The 25,891-nt window shown below is 41.5% G+C and overlaps 1 long non-coding RNA gene across 1 annotated transcript; it reads left to right on the top strand.

The window, feature by feature from the left end:
- Window positions 1-7,695: 7,695 nt before the first annotated feature.
- LOC137853044 (uncharacterized) lies at window positions 7,696-25,891 on the top strand. Its single transcript, XR_011094187.1, has 3 exons — window positions 7,696-7,825; window positions 10,479-10,596; window positions 24,704-25,891. It is a non-coding gene; the product is annotated as an uncharacterized lncRNA (long non-coding RNA).

Below are 25,891 nucleotides of genomic sequence, written 5' to 3'. Positions count from 1 at the left end.
GACTCTCCTGCATCAGCAAATGCCCTTAGCATCCTCTGTGGTGGCCCCGTGACTGCCCCCTTGCCAAGCAAGGCAAAGTCATGCCAAAGTGTGCATTGTGGGGAAGGAGGAGAGAATGGAAAAATCCCCAGAGCAGCTGAACAGGATGGCTGTAAACAGGAGACCCTTTTGTTTCCTCTTGCCCGCCGAAGGCAGCACTGGGAGAGCCGTGCTCCTTGCTGGAGTGTGGCCCTGCCTCGCCAGAGCGGATACTCATTTGGCATTGCAAAACCCCACAGAGGTTATCCGGTCAAGGTGGCTGTGTCTGGAGCAGTCTAAACAAATTCTGTATTTCTGGGAATTATCACTCCGTTGGTCAGAGTACTGGTCGTGTGGCTACTGGCATACCAGCTCTACAAACAGAGAAAAAAGTGTCAGAACTATTTTAATAAAGGATTCCAATGGGAGTCAAAAGCATGTTGATGATTTCTTTCATGTGTTAATGCCATTAGCTACCTCAGGCATTAAGCGTGGGGAGTACCAGTAACTGACAGTGCACTGAGTGGGGAATGAATCATTTTATTTTTTTTAAATAACTTTGTTGTTCTGATGAAATTTGGCCTCAGCAACATTGTCAGGTTTCAATTAGTGTTGGTAACTCTGGTTCAGAAAAAAAAAAAAAAAAAACAAACTTGATCCATGATGTGTTACTAGAAATTTGACAAAGAGTGCCTTCCAGCCCCCTTTAAAGTGGTCTGCGTCATGAAGGACATTAAGGAAAAACAGGCCCATGGCAGAGGGACTGCTGTTGTGTCCTGCTTTTTTATGGAGGATGCAAGCAGAGAAAGTTTCCTTGTACTTCTCCTTCTCCAACCCGTCCAACTGATAGGAATCTCTTGAGTGAAAATGCGTAACTTTTGTACAAATGAAGTTTTAGTGTCACTTCCTTAACAAAGATCATTGAGAATAGTCAGATTCATAGTGTAAAGCACATCACAGCTGGAGACGGGGACTTTTGAAAGACAGAGGAACAAATACAAGAGCAGCTTTGCAACCAGAGCAAGATTTTCTTTTGTGCTGAACCTGACTGGCTGCATAATACTTTTCTATATTAAAGGTGAAATAAGAGTTAAGGGCTCTGGAGCACAAAGGGTAAAATACCAAAGGTTCCACCTTTTAGGTTACCCTAAAAGTATGATCTCCAAAACTCCATGTACCCATTAGCACTGCCCACCCCCAACTTCCATGTACCTGAAGGTCCAGACCCAGAGCAAGTCAGTCCTGGTGAAGACCTGTAAGCATCCCGCCCTGGCTGCCCGTTCTCACTCCCTCCCCACCACGAGCCCGGCCAGGAGCCCAGCTGGGTGGAAATGCAGTTTTTCTTCGTGGACTTAGTCTTTACCTAGTACAGCCCAGAGACCTGGCTCCCTGCCCAGATGGGCTGGGGAAGGGGAAAACGGCAGCAGTGCTGACTAAGCTTGGCTTCAGCTTCCAGGGAACTGATCTTTCCCCTCTGCCAGAAGCACTCCAGCCATTATGGCCTTGAGCTCTGCATTGCCTAATTTGTTTTGCTGGGAAGACCTAGAAGTACCAGTCACTTCCATGAAGAGTGGAAAGCATTTTGAGAGCAATATGAAATCTTCCTGAATAAATCTTAATGGGCAGAAGCCCGTCCCTTGGTATGGACCTAATTACTGAGCCAGTTAGTAAACAGAGGAGTAATGCTATTAGCTCAGCATGCAGAACGGACCCTCTTTAATCTTTATAAAGAGTCTGGGGACTTGTATCAGAGCTTTAGAGACTGCAGGGCAGCACACACCTAAAAAGAGCAAAACACAGAGCTTTTAAAGGTCAAACCCAAACTCTCTAAGCAATGTATGAGAGGGAGAAAGACAACAGTACCACGGATGTGCTCATGCAGAGCATTCAATATGCTTAAGCCAGTCAAGTCCGCAGGAAGCTTCCCAGGAAGTCAGAGGATATTTTATTATTGCTCCTGGGCTTCTCTGCTGGGGCTGCTAGTGGGTGTGCCAATTAATTGCAATGCTGAGTTTTATCAAGTGGCCACCTAAGCATTTAGGCAGTGACCACCAAATAACTCCATATATTTCTTTTACCGCAGGTGTAAATGTACAGGCTATCAATTAAATGAATCTCTTTTTTAGCATGTAAAACTAATGTGAACAACATATATACGTCTGCTTTGGTGTTGTTATAGTTTGTTTTTCTGAACAATGAAATAAAATTCAATCTCTTGAAAAAAATGTCATTACCTATCAAGGAATTGTCATTAAAGGTGGTGATGAAACTTTGAGGACTGGGTATGCAAATGCTATGTATCTCTGGAGGAGTTAAGAGCACTTTATGTGACTGACAGTCACAGATTCACCTTTTCTGTGTGCTGTCATTACTTCACTAGTGAGTTCTCAGCTGATGTAGGAAGAGCAGGAGAGCTGTTAAGAAGCATTACAAGGGTCCTAAAATGCACTGAACCCGTTTGACCTGGTATGACAAAGGGTTATGCCTTAAAATGACTGAACCTTGTTCCCACTCCTCCTCACTTCTCATTCATGTCTAGACCATACACTGAATCTGAGATGCTTTTACCGCAGCATCTGATTGCTTGGGAGCTTCACTGGCCATCTTGATCACTCTGACTTTTTAATGTCTGAAATGTGGTCACTGGATAAGCTGCTGAAGCTCCCAGTTGCATTGCTCGTCTGCATTGTGCTTTCTCTTGACTCATAAAAATCCTGGCTCATAAAGTAAGCTTCTCATGGTTAGTCTATGGTGTCTACCCATTGCATACATATGTTTAAATCCATTTTCATCTACATTCACATCCAACTAGTGCACAGCATTTGCTTTGTAGTTCTGGCATAATAGCCACAAACCCTCTGATGCATTATGAAATCATATGTTTGTGGCCCTTTCTTTTCCTTGATGAATTTGAGTGTAATCAGATACATCACAGTCTCAGAGAAAAAAAAAAAAAAAAAAAAGGAAAAAAAAAAAGAAAAAGAAAAAGAAAAAGAAAAAGAAAAAGAAAAAGAAAAAGAAAAAGAAAAAGAAAAAGAAAAAGAAAAAGAAAAAGAAAAAGAAAAAAAAGAAAAAGAAGAAGAAAAAGAAAAAGAAAAAGAAAAAGAAAAAGAAAAAGAAAAAGAAAAAGAAAAAGAAAAAGAAAAAGAAAAAGAAAAAGAAAAAGAAAAAGAAAAAGAAAAAGAAAAAGAAAAAGAAAAAGAAAAAGAAAAAGAAAAAGAAAAAAGAAGAAGAAAAAGAAGAAGAAGAAAAAGAAATAAGAGAAAGATGGCAAATGCTTAGAAGTCAGGACACATTTCGTCTGACTTAAAATCCCATGAGTGGCAGCATTGGCATAAGTGGTTTGTGGTTATCTATTTCACACACACACAAAATGATATGATTCACTTTAAATGCTCAGCCTTTTTCCTTCTTGCACAAAACAATTCCTCTTGACTTTATACAGATGAATGAAGGAACTAAGCCATCGGAAGGCCAATGAGATTAGAAACATCAGGACTTGAAGCTAATATTTTAAGTTAACTAATGGTCAATAACTAGTGGAGCAGGAAAAGGTCAAAAAAATCAAATCAGGTTCTTCCTTCCCTTGATGTAATCAATACCCATCCGGATTTTTAACTTATTTTTATGAAGATAGCATTTGAATGCTTTCTTTCTGCCTCTATTCACAACCATGCCAGTATGAAGAAGAGCTCAGGACTGTCAGCACAGGAGCAAGTTTTCTGAAGGCTGCCAAAGAGCTGAGGGCATAGGGAGAAGATAGAGGAGAGCTCACTCTGCCAGACAGGGCTCTTCTTAAGAAAAAACCCAGATGGAATAAAGCATCAAAGTTTCTTTGTTATCTAGAGAGGAGATTGGAGGGAAACCCATGAGACCAAGTTGGACAGGGATAGCCTGCCCGCCCACACACTTCAGATGAATTTTTAGGAGGGAAGTGAATACAAAATTTCAGGATTCATCGTCTCTTACCCCAAAGTAAGAGGTTAAAAGAATTTCATGTTAAACCACATGTCTCAGTAAAAGATTTCACTTTTATTTAGGTGGGTTTTTTTCTCCTCAGTCTGGTAGATAAGAGAATGAATCACTGGAATTTCTGTACTTTCCATTTCTAAACAGTGGGAAGGGAGAGCTTGTTATTTCTAGCCGGATCAGCATTTGTAGTGGTTTCACTCTGCATATTCCCCTTCTGCAAAATCAGCTGCTCTTTGCCAAAGTTCAGAAAGCAAAACTGTCTTACCTAGAAGAGGACAGGCACACTTCTGAGAACTACAGGACCTCCCGGTACAAGCCACCACCTAGCCTGCTGGGATCATTGGCACAAAATACAGCCTTCTGCTGGAGACCTAATTTCTCTGCTACTTCCCAGCAAGTAAGAAAGTCTGTCACTCAGACCACATCGATAGTGAAAACAAGAACTCCACACACGTGTCTTTGAGTTCTCCAGAAAAATCACTCAGGTTGGGCTTGACTGATTACCACCAATACCACTGACTTGAGTGAAAAGCCAGCCTTTGGCATGCAGAATATCATTGTGGTTCGTATAGCTTTTCCTAATAACATGTTTCAGTGCTTAGGCAGGATGAATTGCAGAATGCATTTTTTATGATTTTGACAAGGCAGCAGAGGGGTGCTTTTCTGTTATGGGCTAAACGAAAACTTTTCAAAGTGTTGGTTACCAGCCCACAACCTTGCTCAAGGTATGATCCAAGACTGAAGCAAAGGGAAGTCTGTTGACTGATTGCAGCAGCTTTGAATCAAACCCTTGCTCTTTCTTACCCCTCTGTTCCATGACAATGATTAAAATCTACAAAAAAAATAAAATAAAATAGAAATAAAAATAAATAAAACAAAATAATCTAAAATGAATCAAAATCAATATAAGAGCATTCTGTGAATATTGAGCTGCTTATATAGTACCAGTGAAGGGCAAAATCATTAATTTAACTTTGCATCTATTTGAATATATCCCGCCTTGGCAAACTGCTGTGCTATATGGTGGATAACAGAAGCGTGCTTTTAAAGTACAGGTGAAATGAGGTGCGTGAGACTACTAACTAACTGCAAAGTCTAAACACTCAAACTGCACATAATTTCTTGCTGTTCTGCTTAAAGTGGATCCTGTTCCTACTGAAATCAAGGATCTTATTGCCATTAGCTTTAGAACCGATTTTTCAGCTATTCAGAGGAAATATTTTGTCTGTAAATTGGCTTGTCTCTCTGTATGTGGTGAATAGACAAGGCAAGATCTAGAAGCCTCTGCAATGGAGTGGCAGAATTACTCTGGTTGCAAACAGCTTTGACCTTAATCATGCAGCACGGATCTAGACCAGAAGTGATAAGGAAGATGTGCCTTCATCATAAAGGTGGGATGACACTTTAGACCCAAGGGAAGTACCTAGCTTTAAAGAATAATCAGAAATATAGTGGCTTTTGATAGAGGCTAGAGTATTTACTGACAGACCAACCATAAAAATGACAGTAAAAGCTCAGTGTTAAAATGTTTGTCCCAGAGGGGCTATATAAGGGCTTTTACACACAACCATCCTGTGATTGCTTAACCTTTTGTTGATGACACTGAGGGATTTTCCCTTCTTTCTATGGCTACACATTTTTTTCTGATGCAGGAGGAATTTACCTGGGAAGGCAGGGAGGGGATGAATTTCTCTTACACAGAAGCTGACACATTAGCACTACAAAAAACCACTTTACCACTCACAGAGAAAGTATTAGTATTATTTCCTTATTCAGAGCTATAGGGGTTCACATCCTTATTTTATCTAGAGAGACTTTGAGATCTCAGCTCAAGGCATTCCTGCCATTCTCCTTTTGAGTTTATAGCCCACAGATGCACTTTTATTGCTAAGCCACTTTACCTTAAGAACCAGTGTATTTATATTCAAAGCTGGAGACTGATATTCCAAGGAGAGGAAAAAGGACCAAGTCAGGTCTCAGGATTCCGCGTCTTGCCTCTGTCACAAGCTCCTGGATGACCTCCAGAAAGTTATGTGTGATCTTTGGTCCTTCTTCCCATAAAATGAGGAACATGTTCTTTTCTTTTACCATGTTTATGTGAATTGAAAAAATCTTGAGCACAGACACCTTCTTGCATATGCCTCAGTGCTAAGAAGCTGTTTGGAGCCAGGGAGACCTCCCTTGACCACGCAGGTCAGGATGACTAAGAATTTCACACTGCTTGTATCTCCATTGCACACAGGGCTCAGTGTAAGACAAAATGTAAGGCAGTTAGCATAACCTGTAGTTGCCCAAAGTGTGTTTGTTTGTTTGTTTGTTTTGGTGGCTTTTTTCACTCACAGAGGATATAATTCCTTTGCTGTGCATGCAAGAACCTGGCTGCCATATAACTGTCCTTTCCATTGCTTATAGGTAATTCCCTAACTATGTCTCCTAATTCAAACAGGAAGGCTTGGCTCAAGCCTGAAATGACTCAGGTCACTCTGTTATGTCAGAACACAGCACCTACCTCAAATGTTGTCTTGCTCTCTACATACGTCTGTGCTCAAGTCGGGCAGTGTGTTGCTGAAAAAAATGTCTTTCTCTCTATGACTCAGAGGTAAATAGTGTGGGCCATTTCTGTGGATTTTACCTGAGATTTCAGGTGCTTTTCCTCATCTGTGTTAAATCCCTTCAGTATGGTCTAGGGCACTTTCCACTGTTCAAATTAAAGCAGTGCAAAAGGGAGCTGGTAGGACCAAAGAGGCGCAGAAGAAGAGATGTGGCTGTGTAATCCAGTGGTGGTAACAGTCAGGTGGAACAAAGGTGTTTTGGCTTCTGGTCCTTGCTCTCAGACCTTTGTAGTTTACCCAGTACCTATAATCCACCCAGCTGACACAGAATAGAAAAATCACATCAGTCCCGTACTTAGCTCCACTTGGAATAAGGACTGAGGCTCACCTGCAGCTGTTATGGAGTGGAAACCTCTTCTCCCTCTTCTTTCTGCAAGTCTGGTGCTGTAACATGCCCTTACTGCCTTGCATGTACAAAACCTGGGCTCCTTCAGTACCTGGATGGTTGTGCAAGATAATGGCAATAATTACATGCTGCACACTTGTAACTCCTTTCATGGATGGCTTACAGAACTCCTTAAAAACATCCATTCATTCTCACAACATGCCTGGCAGGTAGATAAGGGTTATTATGCACACAAGACATTATTTATTGCGAACTGAGAGGCAGTACTCTATTGCTGGTACACCAAAGATAAATTACTTGCCCAGGCAAAGCCTGGAAGGGAACTTAGGGTTGCTCCAAACCATGTGTTTCAATCCCTGGGCCAAAGCAGTTCTTTCAAAGTTATTCAACCTGGCAGAAGTTAAAGCACTCGCTTATGCCGATGCGATAAATCTTGGACTCCTGGTTTACCACGGTGCGGGTGAGAGAAGAAGTGGAGCCTGGAGAAGGGCTGATAAGGCCCTTGGTGCTCCCTGAGCTGCTCCCGGGTGCGCGTATGTGGTTCAGCTCCTGCCCCCCCGGGGGGAGTGCTTCTTCTAGACTGCGTGATGAGTCAAGGTATTGTGGCCGAGACTACAAGCATTGGCTCTGTCACCGAGCAGACAGACAGACATTCAAAGAAACCACAGCCCTCTGGTTTCTTTGCCCTTGTTTGCTTAATCAAATTCAGGTTGTGTGCGCGCACAGGCATTTTTCACCCACAGCACAAACAAATGCTGCTCAACACCTGAGGGTGGCTGGCTCTCAGAAATGCCTCTGGAAATGTGACTCACAGAAGAAGTAGCGGGAGGCTCCTATGGCATTCGCTCTGACACGGGAAAGATCATTCCCTCTTACTGTAAGTGAGCTAATTATATTACTGTAAATCTCACTCTCACATTTTCAGCTACCTCCGCATCAGCTTACAGGCTTCACTTATGTAATTGTGGAAAACTTTCTACCAAAGATTCCTTCTGAATGCCACGTTGTTTGCAGAAGGTTTGAGTGTGAGCGTAGGCGGGGACGGGAGGCTTCAGTGCAAGTCGTAGAATGCACTTCTTTGACTGAAAGTGGTACCTTTTCTAAAGGTCAGGAGGACACAGATTTGTGCATTAAATTGCACCACAAACCCATAAGAATAACAACAAAAATCAGCAAGATGAGAAAGGAAATAGTTTTTATTTTCTGTGGGATAAATTCAGTTTACATCAAAGTTGTGGATGCTCCATCTCTGGAAGTGTTTAAGGCCAGGCTGGATGGGGCTTTGGGTAACCTGGTCTGGTGGGTGGCATCTCTGCCCATGGCAGAATGTTGGAGGTAGATGCTCTTTATGGTCCCTTACAACCCAACCCATTCTGTGATTCTATGATGCACAAATAGGCCAAGGTTTTTACCCCTCACTTTCAATTAAACACAATATTCCCTTCTATGTCCTGCCTCAGCCTTGCCTACTGCCCCTGACCTTATCATTAGGTGGTCCTGGCTACATTTCAGGGGTTCATGTCTTACCACCTACAGGTGCAACCCAAAAGCCAGCTCTTCTCACATAACCCCCCACTAACATGGTGAGAAGACCTGGGACTTTGGTCAGGAGCATTTGATACGCAAGGGTGCAGATGATGAGCTGAGATCAGTGAGCACTTTGGGGATAAAGGGTACACCATAGCTAAGCCAGCTGTGGTCACTATAGTGAGCTGGGTTAGGCCTCGTTAAGGCTGTAGGGGTGTAGAAGCGACTCTGCCATTTGGGGTAACGAGGCAGCAGGTAATGTCTGCTCTGCTTGGAGACAGGAAAGGAAGGAGAGCAGTGCCTGCAAGCCCTGCTCTCACTGAGGCTCCTAGACACGATTGCACCTTGAGGGGTTTCAGGGAACAAAATACTGACACTGATGGATGCAGCTATGTGTGCCAGCTCCTGCTGGAGCAACCAAGGGGAGTATCAGAAGGACAGAAGTACCATGGACACAGTGAGAACAACACTATGAGCGTGTCCTGAGAACATCTGAGAGAATGCTTGGGGCAAAAGGCTGACTGGAAAACAAACCTGCATGGCAGGAGAAGACTCAGGGCACGATTACACAGCCCGGTGCCCCTGGCTGACACCATTCCACCTGTGCACCCAGCTGGCCTGGGAGGAGAGCCTGAGCTCTTCTGTGCTGCCCCTCTGAGGAAGCTGTTGTGCTCAGCTGGCCTGGGTCCAGCCACCTTGCAGCCCATGCAGAGCAGCCTGTCCGCACCTGATCGAAGGCATGTCTACACAGCCACTGAACTGCTCCCCTTCTTATTTTTCATTTTAATCCCTGCTGTGCTCAGAAACTAAAAGGAAAAAGGAACATTCCTTGTAAATAAGGTAGAAAAGCTCAAGCAATTGACACCACCGTATTCCCCATCCAACTGCAGCAGCCCACTGAGCTGTGCATTTGACATAGATGGCTGTTGTGTAGAAGGGACAATGTTATTTGAAAAATATGGTTTCTAACAGAGCACAGAACTTGATCCATTGCCTAGGAATCCAAATGGCAATAGGCCATAAACAAGGGAGGGAAAGGGTCACTCTAGCCCATTCTTCTAAATTAAAAACAAGCAAAGAAAAAAAAATAATGTTGCAGAACATCAACTGAGGAACTAACACCCGAGTCCAGGAAATTGTCAGACAAAGCAACTACAATTTATATGTACCCCTTGCTGCTTGTTAGGATTGTGTCCCTACACTTGCACCCCTGAACAGTGTCCACATGCAGACACTGGTCAAACTAAGGAGGGTTGAAGAAGTCATTGTCTGAGGCTGGCACCAAATGGAGGCATAAACAGGGGATTTGTGCCAATGCTGTGCCACAGGAAGAGGGAATAGAAAGCTGTCATGACAGCACAAGCAAGAAGAGTCTGAAAGCAACCTGAAAGGCACACAGAGTATGTGTTTAAGCTCTGAGTAAAGCCTTTTTCCTGTAGCTTTTATTGTCTCTATAAATGCCTGATAAAGAATGTTACATTATGCTGTTTATAAACCGTAACACAGTTCATACTCTAAAGAAATGAGGTTTTTTGTGTTGTTGTTGTGTTGTTTTGTTGGTTTTGTTTGTTTTGTGTGTTTTTGTTTTTGTTGTTAATAAAAACAACAATAGTTGATCATATTTCATCCTGTGAATACTTCATAAAAAGATACACAATACATAAGCTTTCTTTAAATTGTGTTACTGAATTTGTATACACAGGTATTCTAATTCATCCATCATTTTGTATTTGATCTGGCTTACACTTTATAACTCACACATGAAAATTAGGGGCCAAATAACATAGAAGAGGGCACTGCTTAGGGCCCAGCCCTTCTCCAGTTGAGTTGAACTATGGTGTTTTTTTTTTGTTTGTTTGTTTGTTTGTTTTTATCTTCATAACCTTTAAAGAATACCTAGGCTCAGGATGCTTTATGCTAGCTGAGGAGCTAGTGTTACTTCTTTAAAAAAAGAATAATACTTTGTTGATCACAGTCAAGATTTACTGTTCTTCTTTTGCAAGGTACATATCACAGGAGTCACCACCTCTGCATCCGCAAATGACACAGAAGAATGCATCTAAAGAAGTGGGGACATTTGATGTTCTCTCCTCCTACACCAAACTCCCATCCGTTCATGAGGTGAGTAACTGGAGATCTCAGATGGCCTTTAAGAATTAAGTTCAAAGATCAGAAAGCAGAAGAAGGACTCGACATCCATTGTGAGCCTGAAGTTTTTAACACCCCCTACCCCCCCCCCCTTCATGATTTTGAGGGACTAATTCAACAGGCCTGCAAGTTGTTGACGTGTTGGTACCACGCCAGCAGGAATGGCTGAAGGAGAGGCCATCCCTTGTGATGATGGCACCTCCTCTCTCAGGCAGTTGGATGTATCTGTTCTGCCCATGAGGCACTGGCAATATTCTCTCCCAAAGCCAAGTTTCTAGATTCCTATGAGTCACACTACTCTCTTATTAAAGGAGCAGATATTTTTAGAAATTTAACAGGATCAAACAAATGGTGCTACTCTTTGTTTTAGGTCCACAATATGCTCTAACGTCTTTGATCCCTTAGTTTTTCAACACCCTTTTAGATGTGCAAATGTGTTGTAAGTCAACACACAGTTCTGGATTGTTTAATTGTTCAAGAGGGAGGTATGGAGATTATGGCCAGAAAAGTATAAATATGGAAAAATCTCTGTAAGGCCTGAGCATTGATAACAAACTGTTTAATCCTTTTGTTTATTTGTGACAGACCTATGCTCTCTTTGTTTTACCAGATTTAGAACATCTAGAGACAGAAAGAAAATAAGTGCACTAAGGACATAAAATGAAGACAAAATATTTTATTATCAAATTAAAAAAAAAAAAAAAAAAAAGACCTTGTTTAATTCAGCACTTTCTTATTCAGCTGGGATGAACCTAACTAGAAGTTTAGTTTTCTAGCTGAAGCAGGGCCGTATCTAAAAACATTACTCAAAATATATTAAGATCTACTACTTATCTTCATTTCAGAGTTAACAAGCATGAAATCTGTCTGACCAGTTTAAAATCTGTACAAGAATACTATGACAAATCACAATCAGCTGTCACATTTGCCTGTTTTATGTTTTCATTGTTCATTATCTGTGACCATTTATTCAAGCCAAGTGTTGTTGTATGAATGTTGGTTTTCATTTAACCAAGAAAATTGCTAGGATCAAGTAACTATCTAAACACTTGTTGCAAAGATTGATGGATAAAGTGTATCTCCAATAAATTCAAAGCTGTAATATAGCCCTAACTAACGCTGTGAAAGAACAAGAAATTTCTGTTTCCATAGGAATTCTATGAAATTAACGTTTACTTTGGTTTAAACCAGAATGAAAACAAATGAATTGCCATGACTGAAAAAAAAAGTTCTATCACAATACTTTTCTTTCTGTGACAGAAAGCAAATTACAGTTTGAAACTAAAAGTAGCTTTGCAAAACACCTCCTCCCCCATAGCTTCCATTCCAGAAATGTTGAAATGGAATATTTTGACCTTCTCACAATACTTCTTCCCAATTTTTTTCCCCCAAACAAAAGGTTGTGAAAATCAACATGCCTCAGAGAGCAGTTTTGGTTTGACAAAATGGCATTTTCTGATGGAAAAAAAACATTCCATTGGAAAAATTTTTAACCAGCTCTAGCAATAACTCTGGATTTCACACTCTGGGCTAAATTCACAACCCTTCACCCTCTGAAATGAGCTGGAACACTTGAGAAGTAAGGAACTAATCAGGGGAAAGAAGCACCCTCCCAGTATGGTCTGGAGACTACAGGGGGGCCTACTGGAATGGATCCGCACAGGCAGGCTGCTGTACGGGTTCCCATGGTGTCTGGTCCCACCAGCCCAATTACAGGATCAGAGGCAGATTTGTAAGAGTCAGATTTTTTATTATTTTTTTTTTTTTTTTTCTGAGGAAATAGCTTCATTTTGTTTTGTTTCTTGCTGTTCTTGGCATGAAAATCATGTTTTATTGGTATGAAATACAAGTCTGTTTTGACACTTGCGGAGACAACGCAGACAGAGAGAAACATCTTTCTAGCTATAAACTGAAGTTTGTATGCCTTGTAAATAGTTTTTTATTGCCCATATAATATAAAAGAAAAAAAAAGAAAATTTGCTACAAACACAGATAAGTTATCTATGTCTTGCTGTGTACTTTCCTCTGTCTTTCAAAACAGGAACATGGTTCACTGAGAGCATCTGATCCTTTCGTGTACTTCAGCACATGAGGCAATAAGCAAATCCCTGAAATCTGAGCACAGCTTCAGCGTATAGCTGTGAAATGTTGCCTCCGATCAGGTTGGGGAGGAAGTTCCTTCTCCCCATGCCTGCCAGCAGCAGAGACAAGACAGTCTCGGTGTCTCTTTGACCTGAAGTGGCTCAAAACCATGGGACTAATAAAAAGAGTCTGGAGGTTTGATCTGCGCTGTCAGAAAGCCATCGCCCCTACTTTAAGTTACTTTTGATCTACTGTAAGAGCTACAATGTACAGGGCTGAAGCCAGCACATTTTTGTCTTGGAAGAGACACAGATCTCTTATCTGCATGTTGCTCCCATATCTAATACAGCATAAATGCAACTTTCATCCTATAAGGACTTGAGGCTAAAGCAGGCAGGAAACAATGTTTTCTATCTCTGAAAACTTTTCTTCTCTCTCTCTTTTATTTTTTTTTTCCCCAGTAAATCTGTACCTCATTAAGATGAATCAAATGTCTTTAAACCCTTTTCTCACACACACACTACAGACTTAGCACCCAAGAGAAGGGAGATGCAGAAGCCTCAAGAAATCACATTGGAAGACTGAACGGCTACATCTGAACCCAAGAGCAGAGTGGTGCTGGGGCACTCTCCAGCTCTGTGGTACCTTCTGGCCACAGCCACCCTGCTGCATGTCCCAGTCCCCTGGAGCAGGGCCTGAGGCCCTGGGGCTCTGACCCATGTGGACTCCTGAGCAACGCTAGCAGACCTGGGCTAAAATTGTGCCAGGGACCTTCATAATGTTTTAATAGCATGACTAAGTCCCAGCACCCTAGTCCACAGCACTGACAGTACACAACACTGTGTAATTTACTGGCAGAGTTGTACTTGATCAGTCCAGGAGACACTCTGAAATCTCCCACCTAAGCTTTGTGTCTCCAAGCTGTTGGTGTTTCTGCTTTAAGTTGTGTTTTAAAACTTGCTGACATTGATTGATCCAAAGTTATAACTGGAGGACACTTTGTGCCATGACATGTTGAGGGCTCCACATACAGTCAGCTATTGTTATTTAGGATAATGGGAGGCAGAGTTTTGCCTAGAAAATCTTGTATGTGCTCTGTAGGATAGAGTGAAAAACCATCTGGCTATGACTGATCTGCTCAGGTCTACCAGGTTGATTCCAGCTCTGTTGAATTCTGGTAGTTTTCTGCAATGTACTTTAAATATCACTGTTGGATACTCACTTTTCCTTTAGGTTATGGAAGCGTTTTTCAATTGGTATACAAATATTCTATTTATTTGAAAGAGATAACCATTACAAACAAACTTTTGAGAGTATTTTTTCAGAGCTGGGGCTCCAGAAATACTCATTTCTTTGTGAAACTTAAAGGGAACCTTGCAGAACTCTGCACTTCACCCACACACCGTGGATTTACCTTTTTTTTTTCTCATCAAAAGAGCATGGGAGTACTGTCTTCTCTTCCCAGAAAATTGTATAGAATCATAGAATCATAGAATATCCTGAGTTGGAAGGGACCCTTAAGGATCATCAAGTCCAACTCTTGACACCGCACAGGTCTACCCAAAAGTTCAGACCATGTGACTAAGCGCACAGTCCAATCTCTTCTTAAATTCAGACAGGCTCGGTGCAGTGACCACTTCCCTGGGGAGCCTGTTCCAATGTGCAACCACCCTCTCTGTGAAGAACCCCCTCCTGATGTCAAGCCTAAATTTCCCCTGCCTCAGCTTAACCCCGTTCCCGCGGGGTACAGTTTTGTCTCCTCTCCCACACAATGAACCTATCTTTGCCTTGAGCTCCTGAGCTTAAAAAGTTCTTGTCCAAGTTTATCCTGATGAAATCCTCTGGTATATTCCCGAGGCTTTTCTGCCTCCTTGCCAAATGTTAATTGGTACCTGTTCCTGTACATTTTAATACTCTCTTCCATAGCTGTAGAGATTAACCTCAGTATGTTTCCTAGCTCCCAGCCCTTTCTCTTAGACTTTGACTTTTCTTCAGAAGCCTGACTGGGACCTCTCTTCCAAGGCTGTGTGATCTTGGATGGCTTCCCTTGCTGCAAAATATTTAACTGATAAGGGCACGGATTACTATATGGTCCCTACAGGTCTGGGAGTGAGCTCACTGAGAGCCCAGTGTTCACCTAACTTGCTTTTTTCAGAGAAGCCACCCCTCTCTGGTCTATGACAAGCAACCCTGGGTGACTTATAAGCACCTGAATCTTATGGTCCGTGCCGAATCTATGTGTGCACATTCCCAAGTCTTCAGAAGAAATATAACCACATCATCAATTATCTGTCCCCCTCCAATGACAAGTAGAGAAGACCAGTTATTTGAAGCTCTGTCAGCCTGAAAGTTGATGCAGAATTGATTACCAAACTGTTTACTACCTTTCTATAGTATAATTTGTATACTTTCTAATGTATAGTCTCTCCCTGTACATTTTGGCTTCCAATCTTAAACAAAAACTCCCATTCTACAATAATGAGAATGTGTATACACCCTATTTATCTATATCATTATAGCTTTTATTTGGACAACTCATGAGGTTATTGTCTGATGAGTTTAGAGCCTGACCATTATCTCTTAAAAGACTGTTTGTGCCTGTTCAAGCATGTGGACCTGAGCTGCCAGTCTAAGGCTCAAGCAATGCTAGTAAAAATTATACTTTGCTGGCTGTCAGTGATTCACTCCCAAAATATGAAGCATGAGAAACTGAGATGAAAAATAATTAAAACATCTTTCAGGTACAAATCATAGAAATCACATTTAAGAAGAAACTTCTCAGCACCAGCTTTAAACATATACTATGTAGAAATCAGAGCTGTATCTCAAACTCCTGTTCTGGATTTAGCCCTTTCACAGAGGCAGAAACCTGTATCAAATGGACATTTCCCAACTTTTCAGTGGAATGTCATACCTTTCTGAAGGCTTGAGTACAATATCTTGGGCTCCAGCTCCAACCACTGCTCCAAGGATTATTCCCCTGGCACGGAGGTGGGCTGGTACAGAGACTCAGGAATGAGCAGTGGTGGCATTCACTGGCATAATGTGGGAGATTCACTAATATCATCACCAAGGACTTGTTTATACTTAAAAACTGACAGAGGTGTAATTAGATTTACTTAAAGCCAGTGTAGTTACATCACTATGAAACTTTGGTTTAATGGTATTCAGAATGGTTGAAACCTCAGTTACATCAGTTTACTTTAATTGTGATTACAATATAAATGAGGTTGAAAACTGATTTAGCTATTACTGGTACTTCTATTTTGTGGTACATCAGGATAAAAATACTCATTGTAGTGTGGTTGCTTTCTTCCCCTCCCCAAACAAAAGTCAAATCTTCTACATTGCTCATGTTTTCAATATCAAAAAAATATTTTTTCCCTTACATTAATATGGGAAATGTTTGTTCTTTGGAGATTTCACCATTGCATGAAGATGCAAAAAAGCCCAAGATGTTTCTATTAAGAGAAGGTGATACAAGATGAATGAACAAGATGAATAAGGAACAAGATGAATAGGAGTTGGACTCGATTTTCCTTGTGGGTCCCTTCCAACTGTGGATATTCTATGATTCTATTAATATTTTAAAACTCAGTAGCCGGGTAATAAAGTTATTTTGGTGATAGAAGCGGTTTTATTTCAGTATCATATCAAACACGAATTCCCTGTGCTGAGCTTTTTATGTGCACGATCTAGATATGCTTCATTTGATGGATTTCGTGATTCATTTGTTCTGCTTTGTAGGAAAGTGTTTCTTAATATATGTAGTGTTTAAATTGTATGTATGTAGAACACATACTTCAGCCGTGTGAAGAAGTGTGATTGAACTCATTCATGAGACAGTACTGGTGGTTCCAGTCTGTAAATATAGTATTACTGTTGTATTTATTTTGGAAATGAATTGGCCAAAAACTAAACATAGAAAATCACACCTACTGGGGCCTATTATACTTGTTATTTTTTTAACTTGTTTGGCAAAGGTCATCCATGTAATGCACAATCCAAGCCCCAGCAAATTGGACTGCAAATCTTCTGATGTAAAATAACAGCTGGGGACACGGGACAGGGGATTTTCTGAGCTGTTCTGGGTGCATCTTTACTGATAAACAATGTGAGTCTTTTCCAGCCCCCTCTCCCTTTCATTTATACACATCCCTGTAAATTTGTGTTTTGCCACTTCTCAAGAAAGAAAGACACAGGCCCCAACAGCAAAGTCACAATATTATTTGAACTTCAAAAATGTGTAGCCTTTACATCTGGATTGTTTTTTGTCATCAGAAAAGCTGCTAATCCAAGGAATAGGTCTCACTTGCTTGAAACTCCATGGGAAAAGTGACATGCAAGATGGACTCCAGACTTTCTGTGATGTTGCAAATACCCCATTGTATTTTGAGTCATAAAAAAGAAAGGTTGCATGCACTCCTCTGTGACTCAGAGCTACATGTCTGAAAGTGAATTGTATTTGCTTATCATTCATGCATGATTGTGTTCTTTTTTTTTTTTTTTTTTCTTTTTTTTTTTTTGGCCAGGTTTTTGCTTCCTGGAAAGCACTTTTGATTTTCAGTGATCTGCAAGAATTTGTTCTTTCCCCAGGCAATGCTGACATCACAGCACTGCTCCATAAGATTGCTCTGGGCATGGCTCTGTGTGTTTTTCCCAAGTGCACCCAACACTTGGCCCAACTCTATATCCCCAGATGCTCAAACTGCAATCAACTTACTGGATGTTCTGAATATTCAGAGTATGCAAGAGAGGACCCTTGCATAGGGGACTGAGAGGTCATTTTATATTGAATTTTCTCCCTTGTTATCTGATTTCAGTCTAAGACCATCCTAAAAATATTTTTAACATTTTAAATATTTTTTTTTGCCTTCCATCCTTTTTCTAGTCTGCAGTGCCTTGGATCTTCTGTCTCAATCCTCCTGTTTCCTCATCACTCTGTTTTTCTGGTTCTGGAGTTTTGCTCTGTCGATATTTCTGTCTATTTTTGTCTGTTTTCCGTCTTCTGGTTCTTCAATTTCTCTAAGTTCTTTTGCCTAATTCCATGACCGTTTACTTGACTTCTCTCCATATTTTTTTATTTTTTTTTTTTAGTTAGGAGCAACTTTTCTTTCATTTTTCTTTTGTTATCCTGATATTTTTTTTCCACGCTTTTCTTATTTGTTTCTTCATTCTGCTATTTGTACTGTGGTTGCTAGAGATCCCTCATTTGTCATGATGAATACATAATGTGCAATTAGATACATTCCCAGTTTCAAAAGTTTCCAATCCAAATAGAAATGAAAGGCAAAAAAGATTTTGGAAAGAAGGGAAATATTGCTATCTCCATTTTACAGAGGGGAAATTGTGATAACAATAAAATCTTCACTGTTTTTTAGGTCCCACAGAAAGCCTGTGGATGTACCAGAAGCAAATACCAAGCCTCTCAGGTTTCATTTAGTGTCTTCCTTGTAAGTTCTTACCAATTTTTTCAAGCACCTGCAGTGTATTGATTTGTAGAGTGGTGAAGATAATAATGATGTTGTCCACAAAGAAATGCATTTCCTACATTACTATGTTGTTATACAACATAGGTACATGGTACATGGCAGTATTCACCTTTTTGCATCTAAAAGTGGAGGATTAAAGCCATGATTTGGTGGGTGCTGGTTGCATTCAGAACTTCAGCACGTGCTGATCGCAGAATAGTCACCCTGCCCAGGACATTGGGCTTTCAGACACCTTCTCCCAGCTGACACAGCTGCATGCTTGTCTCCTGGTGGTGCATAACCAGAAGCAAATCAACCCTGCATTCAGATGTGTCAGCTGTCTGGCAGAAGGGTGTTGCTGTGACAGAGTAAATCCCTCTGGGGCTGCTAACATCACCTTGTGCAGAGCCAAGCTTTCCCCACCTGCACTGTGGCCTTGGCCTTTCACAAGACATCACCACCATGGGGCACGTGTCTTTGGTGTAAGTCCATTAGCTCGGGTGAGCTTGTAGCAGAGGAGCATGTGTATGCACAGCAAGACATGTCTCAGTTCAGCTGTGCTTAAATTTCCATCTTTCCCCTAGTGCATCTGTTACTCCTGAGAGTAGACTGGGAGAACTAGTCATGCTATTTATAAATATAGCCATGTAGTACAGCATAAATATGCTTTAAACATATTTATGCCACCGGGGGGATTTCAGGATTAGTGTAATTGCTCTGCAGTTGCCTCAGTAAATGTGATGTGATGAATTTATATTGGTGCTGCTCTGAAGCATGGGGATGGGAAGCGAAAGCAAAGTGCGGAGTCTGCTGAGGCTGCCCCCACTGATGGAGAAGCTTCTCAGATGTCTCAAAGACACCAATGCTCACATCCATTCAAACCGAAAAATAAAAAATGAGTGCACTGACATTAAAACAAAAACCAAACCCACCAGCAGCCTTCTGATGAAGACTGAGAGGTGCCAGAGTGAAGATGAAAGCTACACCAAATTTTGATCTCACAAGCACTGATGTAAATACAGAGCAAGAAATCTATGAAGCGGGTTTGAAATGGGCCTAGAGGGGCTTATTTACATCACATTAATGTAGACACTGACTCAAACCTACAACTTGTGAGGTTACATGATCCCTCTACAGTTAGGAGGTACCTCAGAGGGATTCAGAAGTACACAAGGAAAACTAGTTCTCTAAACTGTTCTAGAAGAACCAGTCTGTCTCTCTGTTAATGGCAAAGATAGTCTGGGGATAGTCTTGTCATGTTGGTAACTAAATTAAGTGCACAAAATTAGGCAGAGTGAAAATGCCCTGAAGTATCCAGATGCAGAATCCCAGAAAGAAAAACTGACCTCTTTAAAAAAGCTGTGGCTAATGCAAAAATGTTGGGTGTCACCGTTATATTCCAGATCCCCCCAAAGGCTGCAATCTGCTCCCAGGCTTTGATTATCATTAAGACGATCTCTTTCTGTAGAAAATTTGCAGCTGTTAATCCAGTTTCTCTCCTTCCCTTGTCCTTGGTATTCTCACTGGAGCATTACAGTGAACCTAAGTTAGAAGAATACTTGCTGTATATGCCATACCTAAAACTCTTGAGACCTGGCTCCAAACACGTCAGCTAAATGCTGTGCTGTTTAGCACTCTCTGGTTGCACTGGGATAACAGAGGTGCACTTGCAAAGGTGGCCTTTTATATTCTCCATCTCATATTAGCTTCTTGACTTGTACTCGCATGTGTAAAGCCAAGGACTTGTGCATGTAAAGGAGCACAGTCAACAGAGCAGAGCAGGACTCCAGTCCTACAGCTAAGCACACACCTCTATGACACTCAGACATGCTATTCATTCAACTTGACTTACCAGCTATAGCCACTTCTACCCTCTTCAAGACAAAGTAAACATCTAAGCAGAAGGAGGCTTACCTAACCAGCTGGCCTCCACCCTGTAATGCCCGAGTCAGGCGATGGCAACTCACATCAGAGAGATGGCAGCTTTGTCTCTCAGCCCTCCATTGCAGTGGACCTGGTGGCTCCCATGGCCAGCTACCACAGGTGAGGAACATTTAGGAAAATTGCTCCTTATGAATACTCAGTGGTTAGTTACCTGCTCTGTGCTGAGGGAGAAACCTAGCTGAAACAATGCAGACGGGCTTAATGTGCACAGTGTGCAGTGTCACACTCAATTTGGCACATCGGCAGGCATGCCACCACATCTTTGGGTCAAAAGCACAGTCACTTCACCCAGTGACACGCACCCAAGGTGCTGGGATCGAGGACAGGCTCACAGGCAGCACTGGGCATGAAGGCAGCCTGCATTGTACTGGGTTCAAGACAGCATCGTCACAGCCTGAATTTCTGCAGGTGTGAGAAGACACCTTTGTAGATCGACACACTATTGTCAACCACACACTGGGCTTTCCTCGTCAAAGAAAAAGAGATGGGAATACCCAAAGGCCTTAATGTGGACACGTTTCCAAAACAACCAGCCATAAAGTTAACATGTCTGCTACAGCAGTGAACCTGCCTCGTTACCCAAAGGAGAGATCTCCCTTTGCTTTTATCCCAGTGGCCTCACAGGCAACCTGCCCGAGCTGACCTGGTTAGAAGTAGGCAGGATGGTACACGCTTTTGAAGAGATAAGAGAGTTTTTCTATTACTGTACTGCCTCTGCATTGCCTCTGCAGCTCAGTGCTGTGCTTCCTGCAGATTTCCTGGAAGGTGGCCCATGTCATCCTGACCTGCTGCAGCGACGGTTTGTCATCCTGCATCTGGAACGCAATCTTTTGCCATCAGCAGAGGTTTCTTCCCTCAGTTTGCACCCTTCTCAAGTTCAGAAAGCTGTGTTTTTCAAGCTTGAGAAAAGTCCCGTTCTGAAACAGCTTCTCAACCTAGTTGTCTTCCTCAGCCTTGTTTACCTCCTTGCTCTCTGCAGCTTCTGCAGCTGTTTTGTGCAGGTGGAGGCAAAGCTGGGGAGATGCCAGCTGCTGAAAAATGCACAGCTGTGACTGCTTGGGTGATACTGGAGCAAAACTATTGCTGACCAAAGATAAAAATACTTTCATCAGCATCTCAGCAGTCCTTCTGGAGCCCTTGGAGATGAGCCTCAGGGTGCAGAGACCTGCCTGCTCGTGACAGCCTCAGGTGTTTGAGTCAGTTACTCCAAGAGACCTTAGTCCTGGCTCAGGGGAAAAAAAAAATCATGTGATTTTGCCTGTGAAATACAATTAGAATTAGTATTAAATTCTCCTGGGCATCCTCCTGTGTACATCAGAAGCTATTTTATAGTGCACAGCGGCCTTGAGAACCCCACAGCTCTGAGCAAATATCTTAGGGGAAAATCCCTCCACATCGAAATAAATAGTAAAGTGGAAGTTGGCTGTCTGCTTAAACAAGGCTGGGGCAGCAGGGCTGAACAGACTTCCATCTCCTTCACAATCAGACCCTGACTCTTCAGCTTTTTCTTTTTGACGTGATTGGTACCTGGGGCCTCCAGCTGCCCTCCCCTCCAAGGGCCAGACAGATCTGAGCTGCTTAACTTGCAAGACTGAGTAAGGCTGAGTGCAGTCAGGGCAGGGCAGCCTAAGCCTAGAACAGAAGAATTACAGAGAAAGCTCCATGAGAAATACCAAATTTTCTCCAATGGATTATCCATCTCCTCTGGTATAACACAGGTCTTTTGCAAAGCCTGTTCCTCCTCAGGTTGAAGTTTCAGGCACATCAGTTTTGGGGAATGACATTTCAATTTGTTCTCCATTGGGCCAGGAGCCATTCACTGAATCTTTTCATATCCTGCATTTCCTGAGCATCATCTCTGCTGCAGATGAAGTATGGGACTGTATGAAGACAAAAGCTGATTTAGCTCTCTCCTCCTAGTTTGAAAGCCTTAGGCTTCATCCTGCTTTCTTCCCATTGATACTCTGACACCCTGGAATCATATTTCTGTTTGGCGCAATGACTACAAATATGGCAAAATGAATTCTGTTGTCAGGCAATAATTCCTGATAGCTGATGGTGGACTTGCAGTGGTGTAATCACGCATAGAGTTTGCTCCAATGTGTTTTTAATACAACTAGGGAGACTCAGGCTATTTATTATGGGAGTCATATAAACAAGTCATTCAAACAAAATCCTTCTAATTTTACAGCAGTCTAGACATGTAGCATATTGCAAAGCCATGTCTAAGGACAGTGTCATTAAACTTTTTATCCTTATTGCCAGTTCAGAGGAGAACTGAGGATAAATGTGGCAGTCTGGCACCTAACATATTATCCCACAGTACCTAAAAGGAGTGTCAGAGTCATCTGAAAAGCTCTTTGATTATTACATGATAAGAAAGGTTCGTTTCATGTTTGCTTTGCCGGGATAACTTTGGCCTTACTGTGTTTTGCCAAGTTTGCACACTTTCTGTGGGAAACCTCCTCATTCCAATAAAATGGGATGATAGGAAGCATTTTATTAGAGCTTACTGGAAAAATGTGCCATAAGTGCCAAGGAGCTGGGACTGTTGTCCAGCTGGCTGCAGACAGACACTGTGTAAGTTATAAAAAATTGCAAGATTTCTAGGCCACATGGAAATTCCCATCTCAGCTGGTGCCTGGTCTTCCCAAAGGCACACACCTTCCATGAAACACACGCAAACCTTGACACGCAAATCCCAAAAAATGTCTAGGAAATACAGTGCAAGGGTTGCTTTAGGTCAGTGGTATTTGGAGGAGCTGGGGTTGTGTGGAGCCGATCTCTCTGCTGGAAGCCTCCCGTGCTCCCTGGGACATGGTGGCAGCACGATGCTCCCATATACCTTCAGGGTGCCTCCCCTCTTTTTCTTTTATTTTTTTCTTTTCTTTTTCTATGACCAAAGGTCATCTTGCAAAGTAAAGCTCAGCACAGAGCTCTCTTTGCAGACTCAGTGACATCTGGAAGTAGAAATTGCCTCCCAAACATTTATAAGATGTCAGCAATTGCCAGATTACTAGTTTTCATCTAACCTGAAACTTCCTTACTGCATTTTTAGCTCTTTGTTTATTGTTTATTCATGAAGATATTGTAGTAATTAGAGTTTATGGCTAACTTTCTAAATGAGGGAATATGAAGTTCAAGGGACTGCAGACTGAAAGAGAGAAGTCCTGAGGAGATGTTTGGAAGAGGAGGCTAGGTCTGAGCTGTCCTTTCCTGGCACTGGAAATGCCACGGGGTGAAGGAAGGCAGAAATTGGTTGTGGGAAGAGGCAAAGGAAACTGCAGCCACTAGTGAGTGAGCGGCAAGAGTGAGAAGCATAGTGTTAAAAAAAGCTTCATGCTACATCTGGGTACGATGCATTATTGGACACAGTATCTGTGGAAAGGCAAACTGAGGTAGAGGGGGATATGGCTTCTTAAGCTATTGTAAAAAGGCTTTAGCTCATTGCCATCACATAAATATTTTGAATGAAGTTCAGGCTCCACTAAAATCTTTGAGAATTTTGCCATCAACTTCAGCAGGGCTAAAATTTCAGTCTTTACTTTTTTTTTGTTTGTTTGTTTTTTTGTTCTGATGTTTTGTTGTTGGTTTGTGGTATCTCACCCCCACCCCTCCCCCCCCCCCAAAAAAAAAAAAAGCCAAAATACAGACAGATTGGTATTAAAGCTCTGAATCCATATTTAGATCTACATTCCTACTTTAACCAACTTAAAAGAACAGAGGCAAAACACAGAGTACTAATGGACTGAACATTCATATCTAATCTTAAAATCCTTCAGTGGAAGTAGTCCAGTCCTGCAGTGCTGGTGTAGCCTGAGACTGAGATATGAGACACGGATCACCACTCTAAGTGCAGATCAGATTTTATTAAAAATAATTGAGGTCAAAAATACCCGATGAAAAATAACTAGAAAAAATAGTAATAGTTTTTCCCCGGTCTTTCTTTTTATATCTGGTCACTCCTATATTCATATCAATGCAAAGTAGTGATACAATATCAGCTATCACATGTATTTCAGTTTAAACTTTCAAATTTTACTTTCTCCTATATATTATCATTTTAATACAAATAATACATAAAAGTAACAATTCAGTGAACTTCCAAAGTGCTTCCCCTTCTATTAGTATATGAGATATATACTTGTGTGAGTGGCAAATATTTTATAACATGACTGAGATGGAAAAAATGAGGGATGGAATTTTGGGAGAAGGTAACAAAAATAGAAAATATTTAATTTTTCTTTGATCTGAAATGTTTTATCTGAAATAAACAATTTAGTGTTGAACTTACTTAGCTCTTAAAAACAAAACAAAACAAAACATAAAGTTAATTCGGAAACACAAGCATGTAAATGACCTTACACTATTCATGTGATTAGAAGTTGGGCAACATTAATGTATTTTGCAATATTAAGGTGAAACAAGAGCAAAAGAAAGTCTCTGCATTGAGACAGGAAAATAAACTTTGGGAATACACATCAATGTGTGCAAAGAACATATTCTAGTATTCTAGCATGTAAACTGTCTGCAAAAGTTTAGCTAGCATACAAACAGTCTTACAATGTGTTTGCATTTTGCAGGCCAACAAACACTCATCGTTAAATCAGTGAGGCCAGTCAAGATGTCTGTAACACAGCAAGACACACAGCAAAAACAGCAGCAAGAACAGCAACAAACTTGTCTCTCCCTGCCTGCAAACATCATGAACAGTGATCATGCCTAGTAGGCTGTTGGGAAGTGCATTATCTTCTGACCTTAATATCGTAGCAGAGAGAAATCATCTTCTCAAAGGCTGGTACTTTGATCACACTCAGAAATAAAGATCAGAGGGTGACTAAGAGTCTTGGGAATTGGGTTCTTGCTCTCTGTCTTGCTCATGCAGGCACACAAAAATTCACACGAAGGCACATTTTCGTGTATTTGTTATTGACGCAGACACACATCAGTGAGGGATACTTACAGTGCACGTACTTAACTGACACATTACACAAATGTTTGCTGTGTACAGAATAATCAAGGAAACAGACTCATGTTTATTATTACTGAATCAGCAGCAGTCTAATGGATTAAAAACATCCTCATTTTTTTTTCCTCTCTCCTGTTGTGAAAGTGCCAGTGTTGTAAACTCTCCCTGCAAGAGAAGTGGGTGGAGATGAGACGACTCATGACCTCCATGATCTGTATGCTCCCAATCTCTCAGGTTAGGTCTCCTGGCCATAATCCAAAATCCCAGAAAATCAGCCACAGATACTTGGAGCGAATTGGATTGGGAAAGAAGACAGTAAATGTCTGTTTCCGGTTCACAGGCCCCTTAGCGTCACCACATATTTTGGAAGTCTGTCTGGCTTCCTGACTTTGAGAGTCTCTTGATTTAAACTTCAGGGAACAGTAGTGAAAGGGGGGAAAACAAGGCTTACCTAAAACATCTTGAATAGTTGGAACATTTTATTTTCTCTTTTTCTTTGAAAACGTTTAAAGCTTTAATTTATTAGATTATTTATTTATTTATTGGTAGGGATATTTCTGCTAACTCCTGGTACTAGAATGAGTTGTGGTTAGTTGCATATATACTCTTCAGATTGGAAGAGATGTCCAGAAATGAGTCCGAACTTTTCCTTATCCACTCAGATTTCCACCAATTTCTCTGGTATCAGAGCTGGAACTTAAGGCCACTGTGACCCAGTACAAGAAGGCACTTGGTCTACACTGAAACAGTAATTTCTTAAACCTGACACTACTTCCAGTCTCATTTAAACACACATGCAAAT

The sequence above is a fragment of the Anas acuta genome, chromosome 3, assembly GCF_963932015.1.
Source record: "Anas acuta chromosome 3, bAnaAcu1.1, whole genome shotgun sequence".
In the NCBI taxonomy this organism is placed as follows: Eukaryota; Metazoa; Chordata; class Aves; order Anseriformes; family Anatidae; genus Anas; species Anas acuta.
Note: the sequence above shows the minus strand (reverse complement) of the source record. Positions and strands in the feature narration are given on the sequence as shown.